Source organism: Acanthopagrus latus, chromosome 2, assembly GCF_904848185.1.
Source record: "Acanthopagrus latus isolate v.2019 chromosome 2, fAcaLat1.1, whole genome shotgun sequence".
Lineage (NCBI taxonomy): Eukaryota > Metazoa > Chordata > Actinopteri > Spariformes > Sparidae > Acanthopagrus > Acanthopagrus latus.
Window position 1 is genome coordinate 2,859,704 of NC_051040.1, and position 12,465 is coordinate 2,872,168.

Here is a 12,465-nt window from a genome sequence, read left to right on the forward strand (position 1 = left end):
CAACTCCTGCTGGCCTAATTAAAGCAGCGTTAACACCTACACACACACACACGCACACACACACACACACACACGATGGCCATGAGGTCAGCAGCATCACTCATCTTCTCGCTGCCCGGAGATAAGAGCGATAATTGACATTTACCAAACACATGATCTATGGAGCCGTGGCAGCTCTCAGTGCCCTCAGAGATCATGACGAACCGACATCAGACTCGTGGTCTGACTGACGGGACGCGCAGCGCATCTAACACATTCGATTTATTCTATAAGACAGGCGGCTGCAGGCGGGACGTGGTGTTTGAGAAGTAGGTTGTGTGTTTGGGCTTTGTAGCTTATTAAACAGTAAACAGATGTTGATATAAAACTGCTACACAACCTGAGACACACAACGCTGCGACGATGCTGCCACAGGGACGGTGGAGGCATTTGTGACACCGCTGAGTTTCATCCGTGTTTGCAGTGGCTGAAAATGTACAGCGGAATGAGAACTTTGCCTCTGAGGATCAAAACATCGTGAAAAACAAGTAAACAACAGAGTTTTGTACGTATAAAACATCACAAACGATTAGCACTCGTTGCATTTCAGGAATTACTGATGATTGATAAATGTTTGGTGCCGCCTGTAGTTTCTCTCTGTCGCATTTCTCGGGCAGTAAATATGAAAGTGTTTTTTTAAGGAGACCGCGGGACATTTCCATCTGTATTTGTTGCTACCAAAACTGGATATTTCTTATAGCAGAAGCAGAACTGTGTTTGTGGCGACCAAAACAGGTATTTTTTAGCCCAAACTACGACTTCTTCCAAGTGGTTTCTGTGCCACAACCTCACCAGGACATAAGCACAGCGTTTTGACAAGCGAGAAAAAGAAAATTCAACCTAAAGAAACATAAATTTACATCAGAAGAAACATCCAGGCTGAACTTTACCGTTGTTTTTACAGAAACGTACTCAGCTAACATTTATTCCAGCTGTATAACGAGACTAAAATTACGACCAAATCTTACAAATTTCCTTTAAAACCAGGCGAAGACAGATGTCATGTTATAAAAGCAGCTCCAATCAGTGAGCGAACCCTCGGCTGCGTTATGAAGACGCTGCAGGGTTTAACGCTCTGACATGATTCAGGAAACATGATGCATCATACAACATATTCCACTGAGCCATCTTCTCTTATCCTCACACACTCATCCATAAATTACTCTGCGTGCCGTGACAAACATGGATTATGAGGACGCGGCTCAGTGGAAACCATTTACTCGACATTCAGCTGTAATCTGCAGAAGACGTTGGGAACGTGACACCAGCTCAGCCGAGCGTACTTTAATAATGGACGCCGTGTTGGAGGCCCTGGAAACAGAGCGATGGAGGGCTGAAAACAATTTGTTCTCTGCAACATATTGGTCTATAAAAGCAGCAGGTCCATCTATGGATCACCCACTTCAAATGAACACACTGTATTAGATGAGATTAGAAAGCCACACAGCGCCGCGGCGGAGAGGACGGGAGGTATAATAACACGGCGCTGATGCCAAATCCCTCGACTGCCGCGCTGCTTCCCGCCGCCCGGAGACGATCTCATCTCAGATCCGTCTCTTATCTTTACGGGGGAGAAAATGAAACATGTCTTTTTTGCGCTTTGAAGTACGAGCTGGATCTCTCTGGATGAGCACCGATGATTGTTAACAACCCAACACCCCGAGAGATTCTCGCAGGTTGTCAGAGGGCATGCTGGGAAATGTAGATCAGGAAGGAGCGGAAGAGAACAGACGGAGAGAGAAGTGAGAGTTTAAAGTTTGAATTCTCATTTTTCTGCAAAAGCCAGTCAGTGTATTTCTCCACACGACCACAACAACCTATTAGTTTCTGCTCTCAGAGGAGTTAAAACATGTTTGTGTGTCTGGTCGCAGCGCTGTGCTGATGCTCTGGTCAGGTTTCGTCATAAAAGCATCGTGGTTTGGCTTGAAACGCCTGTTCTGTTGACTCACAAACGGCTGGAGACGGTCCGCCTTCCAGATGTGGTGCCACAGAAACAGCTGGAAATCTCACTGTAAAGTCAAGCTGCCCCTCAGCTTCAGCTTATAAGCAGATAATGTGAGTCTGATGTGACACGTTTGGTAGGAATGTCAACCCTGCTGCTTCTTAAACATGTCATTTCTTTTTAAAACCTTCCGTTGTATTTCTGTTTGAGTTACGATGCAGCGACGGGACGATGTGGCGCTCTGAGCACAGAGCAGCAGTTAAATCCACTTTATGTGCATCTTCTAATTTGCAGCTTTGTTGTTTTTGTTATCTCTATATATTCCTCTGTGGTCTATTCTACATTTTAATATGATTTGAATCGGTCTCGCCTCTCTGCCTCCTCCTGCAGACTGTAGAAGCACCATAAACGTCTTTATTGACAGAAGCAGCATCGTCACATCGACGCCGTTAAACTTTCTTTCTTCTCTTTCTGTCAACATCCACACCTTTAAAAATCTCCATAAATCCAAATTAATTTCACCTCCTTCGTCTTTTATTTACAATTAATTAGAAAAGGAGAAACATTGTGCCCTCGAGTGTGTTTTTATCAACACAACAGCCAAAAAATAATGTTTCACAGTCTGATTTTTAACGACGTGTCAGGACTGAACATGTTCTGTTCCATCATTAAATGAGCGCCGCCTCACTGCGACGCGATTAATACCGAGGCTGAAACACAATTAGTTTGATGTCTCACTAGAACACACACACACACACACACACACACACACACACACACACACACACACACACACACAGACGAGCTGCCAGACGACTGCAAACACTGGACTTTAAATTCAGCGTTCTCGCCGTGAAAACAGGTGGAGGCTGTTTCCCCCCCCCCCCCCCGAGTGTTTGGACACTTTGGAACCGGCTCAGTCACCGTCACGCTCCGTCTGCACCGCTTAGACAGATGTTTTGCTTTCGTACTTAATTCGCACTAATTTCCCCTCTGTTGATTAAGCAGAACCAGAATCTGTCATCCATGTTTGTCTCTGAGCGCCACAGCAACCACAATCAGACTTGATTGGGCTTTTTTAAAAAAAAAAAAAAATACTTAGAGATTCATTCAACCTTGAGTTTCCTTAAACGTCTGCGTCCTCCACAGACTTCAGATGGAACTTTGTAAAAGTTATTATGTCTATTTTTACTTCCAGAGTAATTTGAAAACCACATAAACACGACAGAGTTTAATTTATATCCTCGGGACGTCGTGTTCGATCCCGTTTGAGAGAAACTGAGCGTAACTTAAAGAACATTTTCTGCTCCGTCGCTTCGGGACGTTCCTGCTATTTCTGCTCTCCTGCTTCCTCTCTGCAGGTCGTCTCTCTGCTGCCACGTTATGTTTCCTCCTCCAGCGGTTCAGAGGAGCTTTCTGTGTCCTCACCACATTTATTCCCTTTAATTGTTTGGAGTTTAATCATTTCTAACATCACAGTCTGCTGAAGTGTTTAACCAAACGTTTTGATCGACCTTCACTCTCCCGTCGTCTCTGAGTCTGATCGTAAAAAGATGAAATGTTGAAGCAGATTTATGTTCCAGCAGCTGCGATCACGTCTCACCTAAACACACACGAATCCTTCATGGAGCAGAAAACGGTGAAGATTTAGTCAAATCCGCAGTGTGAAGCATCTGGTTTGCTGATAAATCCTTAAACGATCTTCCCCGATGCTGCCCGGATTCCTCCAGAGATCTAATTTCCGGATGGTGAAGCTTCAGGTGGAGTCGATGTAAACAGCTCTCTGCACACATTCATACATTATAGATGATCTCTGGAGTTACCAGATGATCAAATGTGAGTATTTAATCCAGGATTTCAACACCAGTGAATTCTTTAAAACATTTAAGAAATCAATTAGGTGTCGAGTGAATATTTACTGGCTTTTTTTTGTTTAACTTGTTGTTTTTGTTGTCTGTTTTTGTGAAGCTTAATGAAATGAGGCAGAATGACCTGCAGTGGACTGAAACCTCTGAAACAATCATCTCAACTCCCAACATGGAGGCGAAACCAAAACTGTGTGAGAACTTAACAAGTCAACAACAGAGTTTTGTACTTTTGTACATATGAAACATCACAAACGAGGAAGTTCGGTGCTGCCTGCAGTTTCTCTCTGTCGCATTTCTCAGACAATAAATATGAAAATCATATAAAACTACATGAATGCTGATTAAAAAAACAGTACAGCAGAGACAAAAGCAGCCTCGTAATCGTCTGCTGCAGGCTGCAGGCTGGAATCAGCTGCTCTGCTCTCATCAGCGCACCTTTCATCCTGCGGATTAAAGACGGCTGTAATATGTCGGCTTTTAAAGCACGACGCTTCAAAACCACATCCCATGATCCAACTCTGCAATAATGAGTTGTGTGTGTGTGATTTCTGTGTGTGTCTGCAGGTGTGACACCAGCACTGCGACACCTCGTGGTTTATGGGTTGAATAAATAAATTGAGATATTACAGAGTTACAAATGATCACAAACACCTTCGATCATCATCGCAGGAATCTAAAACATCTGCAGTCAAACTGTGAGTTGAGCTTCTCAGATACAAACTCTCTGACGCTCCTTCAGACATCATGCGGAGCGTGTTTGCGTGCAAATTAATCGTTTCACTTAACGCACACGAGAGCAGCTCAGATCCCTCAGAAGCACTGAGACGGATTCATTTTGTTTTCCATCGTTTTATTCGCCGCGCTGTTAAAAAACGGCAGCTGGGACGTCGGAGATTAGAGACGATAAATATGAGAGGAGATGGTGTCACCTGACGAGGCTGAACTGAACATCTGTAAGAGTTAAAGGTGATCGTCTCAAACACACACACACACACACACACACACACACACACACACACACACACAGAAGAGAGGATGGAGGAAGACGATACTGAGAGAAAGAAAGAAGGAAACTCCACCTGGACTCAAGAGAAGCAGAGTGAGAGACCTTCCTGTCTCTCTCTATCCCGTGTGTGTGTGTGTGTGTGTGTGTGTGTGTGTGTGTGTGTGTGTGTGTGTGTGTGTGACTGAGAGTCATCCATCTCCCACCCTAAGGCGCCTTCTATAATTACAATGGGCCTGCCCTCCCCTCCATGCCAGCTAATGCTCCCCTCGTTACTGTGTGCAGCAGCAGTCTTTGTAAGTGTGTGTGCACATGCGTGTGTGTGTGTGTGTGTGCGTGTGTGTGTGTGTGTGTGTGTGTGTGTGTGTGTGTGTGTGTGTGTGTGTGTGTGTGTGTGTGTGTGTGTGCATGCTTATCAAATACCCAAACACCATCACCTCCGCTCCTAGGTAATCACGCTCTACATCAGATGTCACCTTTTCTGAAACAAGAGGCGAGGGGCTCCCACACACACACACACACACACACACACACACACACACACACACACATAGAAGCAAACGTGGTGTTTGCTTTATATGTTTAATGTATCAGGCCTGTGTGTGTGTGTGTGTGTGTGTGTGTGCTGTGATCACTGGAGCCTGTCCTCATTTAGTGATTAACAAGATAACCTGATACAAGAGATAACAAGTTACACAACACACACACACACACACACACACAGACACACACAGACACACACACGGCTGTGGTGCTACAAATAAACCGTGGCAGCTGCAGCGATTAGCTAATCAGTCGATGAGTCGCTCAGAAGAAATGTGGTCTCTGTATATTTTGATAATCGATTAAAACTTTGAATTATTTTTCCACCAAACATTCGTCGTCTCCGGCTTCTTTAACGTGACGATCTGCTGCTTTTCCTTCTCGTCTGTGACGGCAACAAAAGGCAACAGAAATCCAGCGTCAATCTCAGGTTGTAAGAGGAGAAGCTGGAGCGATGGAGGGATGGACGGAGGATGAAGAGGAGAGATTTTGGGTGTGGGCTGATAAATCTGCACTGCAGAGAGAAACCTGGAGTTCAGAGAGAAAACAGCTGCAGGAGAGAGATGGAGGGAGGAAGAGGAGGAGGAGGAGGAGGAGGAGGAGGAGGAGGAGGAGGAGGAGGAGGAGGAGGAGCAGCGATGTGAAACTGTGGGGGAGTTAAAGATCGAGACAGGTGAGAGAAAAACAAACTGCACGAGGAGTGAGAGGAGAAACAACAGGTGAGTGTCAGGATGAAGAACAACAGAAGGAAACAGTGAGAGGAGGAGAGCTCCATCAGCTGACCTGAGACCAGCTGCAACATCCCCGGCAACTCTGTCTGAACTGGGCTTCAACCAGCAACCTCTGCAGACGTGAACATGAAGAAAACCTGCAGATCTGTGCTGAGGAAACAGCTTTCACAGACTGTCAGTGCTGAGTCTCACTCCCAGCTCAACTGAATATTGAGGCTTTGGGTCGAGGCCCGTCTGACCCAGTGAACTATCAGACATGATAAAAACATAAACTAACTCTGCTTCACCTTCGACGTCTGAAGGCTGGATGATGGATGATTAATGTACGAGGTTCAGGTTTAGTTGACTGTGTTGGTTTCAAACGCAACCGCAGCTTATCGAATGATATGGCCTCGATCTCAGGAGATGTGAGAAGCAGAAGACGACTAATAGATCTTTACGTGTGTGTGTGTGTGTGTGTGTGTGTGTGTGTGTGTGTGTGTGTGTGTGTGCAGAGAGGTTACCAGGCTAAGTGGTGCTAAAGACAAACATGTCGGTCCATCTCTGCTCTCTCCTGACCTTATTAGGATGTGTTAACTGAGGGGGAAGGTCACAAACACACACATATTTCAACAAGAGAGACTGGTGTGTGTGTGAGTGTGTGCGTGTGTGGGTAGGTGTGTGTGGTCGAGACAAATGCCAGGTGAAGAGCAGAGGATGGAGGACGACAGGAACACGACAGGCTGAAGGAGAACGTGTCGTCTTAAACAAACACACTTCGAGACGATTCCTCTTCAAGCCGTCATCGGTCATATCCTCGTCACGGATCACTGTAACCAATAAGTGCCCACACACACACACACACACACACACACACACACACACACACACACACACACACACTCTCCTCCCTCCACCCAGCCAGCCATCCACCCACCGCTGCAGGCTAAAGCCATTAGAGACGACACACACAGAAAAGACAATTTCTGTGGACACGAGAAGATTTACGTCACACAGAGCAGAGCTAACCACACACACACACACACACACACACACACACACACACACACACACACACACACGCTGATGTCGGCTGACACTTCAGCTTGAAATGAGGCAGGAAGTTGGTGAAGCGTCGAGGGTTTATCAGCCTGTTCAAATATTCTCCACTGAGACAACGAAGCGTTCAGGAATGATTATCCAGTCGAGTGAGTCGCTGGATGGAGGTGAGCTGAACATTCAGGTTCACACGGGCTCAAATATCCTGAATGATCACGAACGTGCTGCCAGGTGTGAACATTCGAATATACATTTACACTAATGTGGTGATAATAGTTCACATTAGTCAGTGTTGTGTTGAATAGTATCTGAATCAGTCCGTTTCTGGTCGACTTGCAGTCACTTTGTGGCTTAAAATAACAGATTTCACTCCTTTTCTGGTGCGATGTGTTGAAGTTGGGGACATTAATTGTCTTTAAAAGGATAAAGCGTGTTGTGAAACTGGACATAATGAAGAATTCTGCCAAGACAGAAATCAGAAACCAGAGCCGGATGTCAGAAATCCAAAGCCGACCTATTGATTTTATGTCTCTTTCGCTCGCAGGGGGGAATTTCAGATCTTTCTAATGAAGGAATATTGATTATTCTTCTGTCATTTTTATCCAGTAACTCAAAGCCTGTGTTGTGCATCCAGCTGTGCTGTTCAGTCAAAGTCATTTACTGGATTGTTAGTTGAGAAGCGGCAGTGAAAGACTGATGTATTTTTCTTCTCCCTGGAGGAAACAAGGTTCAGATCCCACCGGGCTGACCTGCAAACACAGGGACAGCTGAAGCGAACCACGGCTGGATGGTGCAGAAGGTGTGTGAAGGGGAGGATGTGCAGGTGGAGCCACAGAGCATGTTGTTAATATGCAGAGAGACATTTCCATCCAGATGTTTTCACACGCTGTGATTCAAGCCTGAGGAGGAAATGTCGCTGTGTGAATAAAGATAAGAAGCAATAAAAGCTGATGAAGTCACTTTTCTGCTGTTTCCTCCCCGTCACAACGCCTCACCGCTCCAGAAAACCCTCCAATCAATAACAGCGGCGGTGTCACAGGAACTTACAGACCTACAGAGCGTGCCTAAATCCAAGATGACAGGTTCATGTTGTGAAAATAACACGGCCGACATCCGAGCTGGAGAGCAGCGCTGTGAGATCTATCAGAGTGTCTGAACGATTAGGAACGTGACCTCTGCAGAGCTGCAGTTGTAGACACACACTCATCAGTTTTCCAGCATCATCGTGTCACAATGCCGAAATATAAATCAATGAGGTAATTGTACGTAAAGGTGACACTGTGGCCACAAAACTCTGGATGCACATCTGTTTTCTTCTTTGTGTCGCTCGTCTGCTCTTCTTCAAATCTTCGGTTTTCACATTTGATATAAAAACGTGTTTTTGAGCTACGCGACAAAACGCCTGAAAAAACAACCGACCGGGGACAAAGAGACTGGGAGAAAATGGGATAAATTGGACTTGTTAATCACCGTGTGATTGATATAATGACAACGAGAGGAGATTAATTTACCAGAACCAACCAACACACACACACACACACACAAACACACACCAGCACTGAACGAGACACACCATCAGAAACGCTGCTCACAGGTAATAAGGTGTAATTCAAAAAGATATGATGAGGGTAATAAAGTGTCTGTGAAGAGGAGAAGGTTATTCAGCCGGAAATAAAAATGATCCGGCTCGCAAATACGAAGAGAGAGGAGATGAAATGTCTGGACCACGTATCACAGTGATGGAGGGGTAATTATTCTAAACACAACTCGTCCCATCAGACGTCAGCTCCTCGATCAGGAACACGACAGATTATTGTGTGAACGGTGCCGACGGCCTGATCACCGTCGACGATACAGAGTTGGAGGAAAAAAAGAACAACAGGCATGTGAAATGATGATGCCTTACAGGACAAAAAACTACAGGACAAAATGAAAACATCTACAAAGCCTCCTTAATATCACTGAGAGGGCAGAGAGACCGGCTGGTGCTGCAAACACGAGCGAGGTGTGTGAAGTCACTTTGCAGAGTTTCTGGGAATCAAACGTCGAAGGCTGAATACAAAAACACTGAGTGAGTCATTTGAAATGAAAGAAACGAGACAATAAAGAGCAGAAAGAGGAAGAAAGCAACATAAACGAAGAAAAAACTATAAAGAAAAAAACGGTTTGAGACAAATGTTACCAACATTATCGCCTGTTTGTTACCGGCAACAAGTCCCTGCGCTCTGCTGACACACACACACACACACACACACACACACACACACACACACACACACACACACACACACATTGGCATATTGGAGTTCTGTGATGGAGTGACCATCTGAGACACACTTCTATGTATTCAAAGCACAAACACAAACACTGCCTGCAAGGAAATGCAGACCATAATACAGACAATATAACCTCCCAACACACACACACACACGCACACACACACACACACACACACACACACACACACAGAGCATTGGTTGGTTTCCTGGCAGTGGATGACAGCAGTGAGATGTTTAGTATTCAGAGCGAAGCAAAGCGAGTGAGAGAGCTGGCTTCAGCAACAAAGCAGCCTCTTCGTGACTCTTGCTGGGTGTGTGTGTGTGTGTGTGTGTGTGTGTGTGTGTGTGTGCGTATGTGCGTATGTGTGTGTGTCTGGATCTCTCCCCATGAAACATTTGTTCATGCATAAACCAACTGCTCATTACAACTTCTCGTACAGTAACTTGTGCTTCCTCGTGTGAAAGCTATCTTGGATTCAGACTTGGGGAGCGAGTTTGATGGAGAGACTTTGTTTTAGTGTTCAGACTGAAGCTCTGTTGAACTTCTGTGTTGTGCTGGACGCCGGTCTTTAGTTCCTGTTAGCGGACGTCATTTTCCAAACTAACCTCAGCCACTGTCGCCATTTGATTGTGCGTAAAGTCACAACCTTTGGACTGTCACAGAAAAATAGTCAAGCAGCACGAAACATCATCAACAATCATCCACTGGCTCATGTGTGTCCTCACAAGTATAGAGTTAAAGTGTGTGTGTGTGTGTGTGTGTGTGTGTGTGTGTGTGTGTGTGTGTGTGTGTTTGTCAGCATCAATTATTTCAACACAAATTTAAAAAAAGGCTGACTTACCCAAGCCAAACTCATGGGGTGATGATGGAGGTTCAGCTGCCCTGAAACAGAGAAGGGAACATCGTCAGCGTATAACTTGACCACAGTGAACTGCAGTATATTACAGCGCAGCACAACAAACACACATTTACACAATGTAACACTGCTTCAGAGTTAGAAAATGAACTTTACTGTCCTCCAGCTGCATGTGAAAAATAATAACACAGCCAAAAATAATTAAGTAAAATAATTTAAGAGGAGAAACTTTTCCTCCACTTGCGTTTCCGAGTTGTTTTATTGTTCGGCTGCTGTTGCAAAGACAACTGGATCATTTCCTTTCTACATTCATACAACTCACACAGCGTCCAACAACACACAAGTGTAATCATTCATTGAGTCCATTATGGAGACGTGAAACCAGATGGAAAGGTCGCCAGCCATCGTCTTCCTGGGAGGTTTTGCAGCAGCAGCAGACAGGAGAGCGTTATGAAAGCTTGAAATGAGAGTTGAGAGTCTAAACGCAGGAGGAGTCATTAATCTACAGCCATTAATTTCAACATTTACTTGGTTATGATACATTAAAGCACAAACTGCGAGTTCATCCTCTCAAACACACGCTGTGATGAAGCGATCGTGTTGAGGATTCCTCGACAGGACGCTCATCGTCTTCAGGTTAGCGCCGTCGCGGCGGCGTCATCATGTCCTATTGTTCCTACATACGTGTGGAATTTATTGATTCGTGGCCATTTTGCAGCTTCCAATTTGAGCGTTTTTGTCCCAATAATTAAACTCTTTTATTCTCTGTTGACGACATACTTAGCAGAACATCGTCTCCTCGTAAACTAACAAATCCCAGGACTCTGTTTTGTCTTTTTATCTCCTCTCATTAAAACAACAGCATTTCATGACCTTCACCTCTTTGTCTTGTGACTCGTCTGTTGAGGTTTTCTCTGCAGACCCCTGAGATCTCACACCTCATTGTTTTTCTGTCTCTCTTGGTTAAAGTGAAACAAGCAGACTTGTGATTTCAATCTCCTCTGAGAAATACCACAACACGTATTTTTCTTTACCTTGCTGGTGGAGCAAATCAAATTCACATTTCCAGCACGGTGGCTGTAGATCCACATGCATGTCCTCAGAGATCGCTGCGCCTCGGTGCAGCCGCCCTCCGACAACAAACCAATTCCTCCTCAGCCTTCAGCCTGAGACGCCACGCAGAAACACGTCTCAGATCAGTGGAAATCTGTATGGTTTTACTGGTCGGCTTAAAGGATTTATTTCTACTACAGCTACAGGAAATCACTAAGAGAATCGGTAGTCAATATTTCCATGAGAAACATACGAGACTCAGGAGGTTTTTCCTTATTTGACTCGAGTGTTGTTCGTGTCTGTTTTAGTGCCAATTACTCCAGTTAGACGGTGAATATTCAGCAGCGTCTGAGAGCTTTTATCAGTGGCTGCTCTAATCCTTTATAACTTCACTTCTTCATCTATTCTCACAGCCATTCTTGTGGATTCTGTACGTCTGCCAGGACGTCGCGGTAAATTAAATATAGTTTAAAGAGAAACCTGCCAGAGAGCATCCAGACTTAGAAGGCGTGGGAATTTGAATGTCTCGGCGGGTTGTGGGGGCTGATGGGGTGACGGCCTGCCAACGCTTCAGGAGCTAATTCACCCGCCTGTCTGTCTGTCTGACAGCCTCCTTTCTGTCTGACTAACTACCTGTCTGTTTGTCCGCCTGCCTGTCTGGCTGCTCTCCTACACAGACGTGCCTGAGATAGTGATGAGCTCTCGTTCTTCACAGCCGTATAGATTGGATTATTGATCGATGTGCGTGAAAGAAAGAAGAAAGTGTATTTCAAAGAAAAGAGAAGAATAATGGCAGAGAAGGAGTAAGAGGTCATAAGGTGCTGAAAACACCCAGAGCTGAAGCAGAAAGCTCTCAGAGGACAGAAAGAGAGAGAGAAGAGTGAGTTCACACACAGTTTATAGCTGCAGCCATGAGCCTGTTGTCAGCGGCTGGATGGTGACTGACGAACACGCTGGCAGAAGATCAACATCCCAGAATATTCAACACAATTACATCCAGTCTGTAACTTTCCTCTATATTGAACATCTTGAACCAGATCACCAGAATAAATGTTGGTTTAACGTTTAAATTTCCTTGCACTGGTTAAGTATAAATATGTCGGCACCTTAAG

General features: G+C 45.0%; 1 protein-coding gene across 6 annotated transcripts in view; it reads right to left on the minus strand.

Annotated features, from left to right (window-relative positions):
• The window catches only part of slc8a2b (solute carrier family 8 member 2b), a 138,376-nt gene that overhangs the window by 66,473 nt on the left and 59,438 nt on the right, over window positions 1-12,465 (minus strand). For all 6 annotated transcript variants that reach the window (XM_037082868.1, XM_037082880.1, XM_037082858.1 and 3 more), the window contains one exon: window positions 10,286-10,326. The gene's annotated coding sequence lies outside the window, so the exon portion shown is untranslated. The remainder of the gene's footprint in view (window positions 1-10,285; window positions 10,327-12,465) is intronic.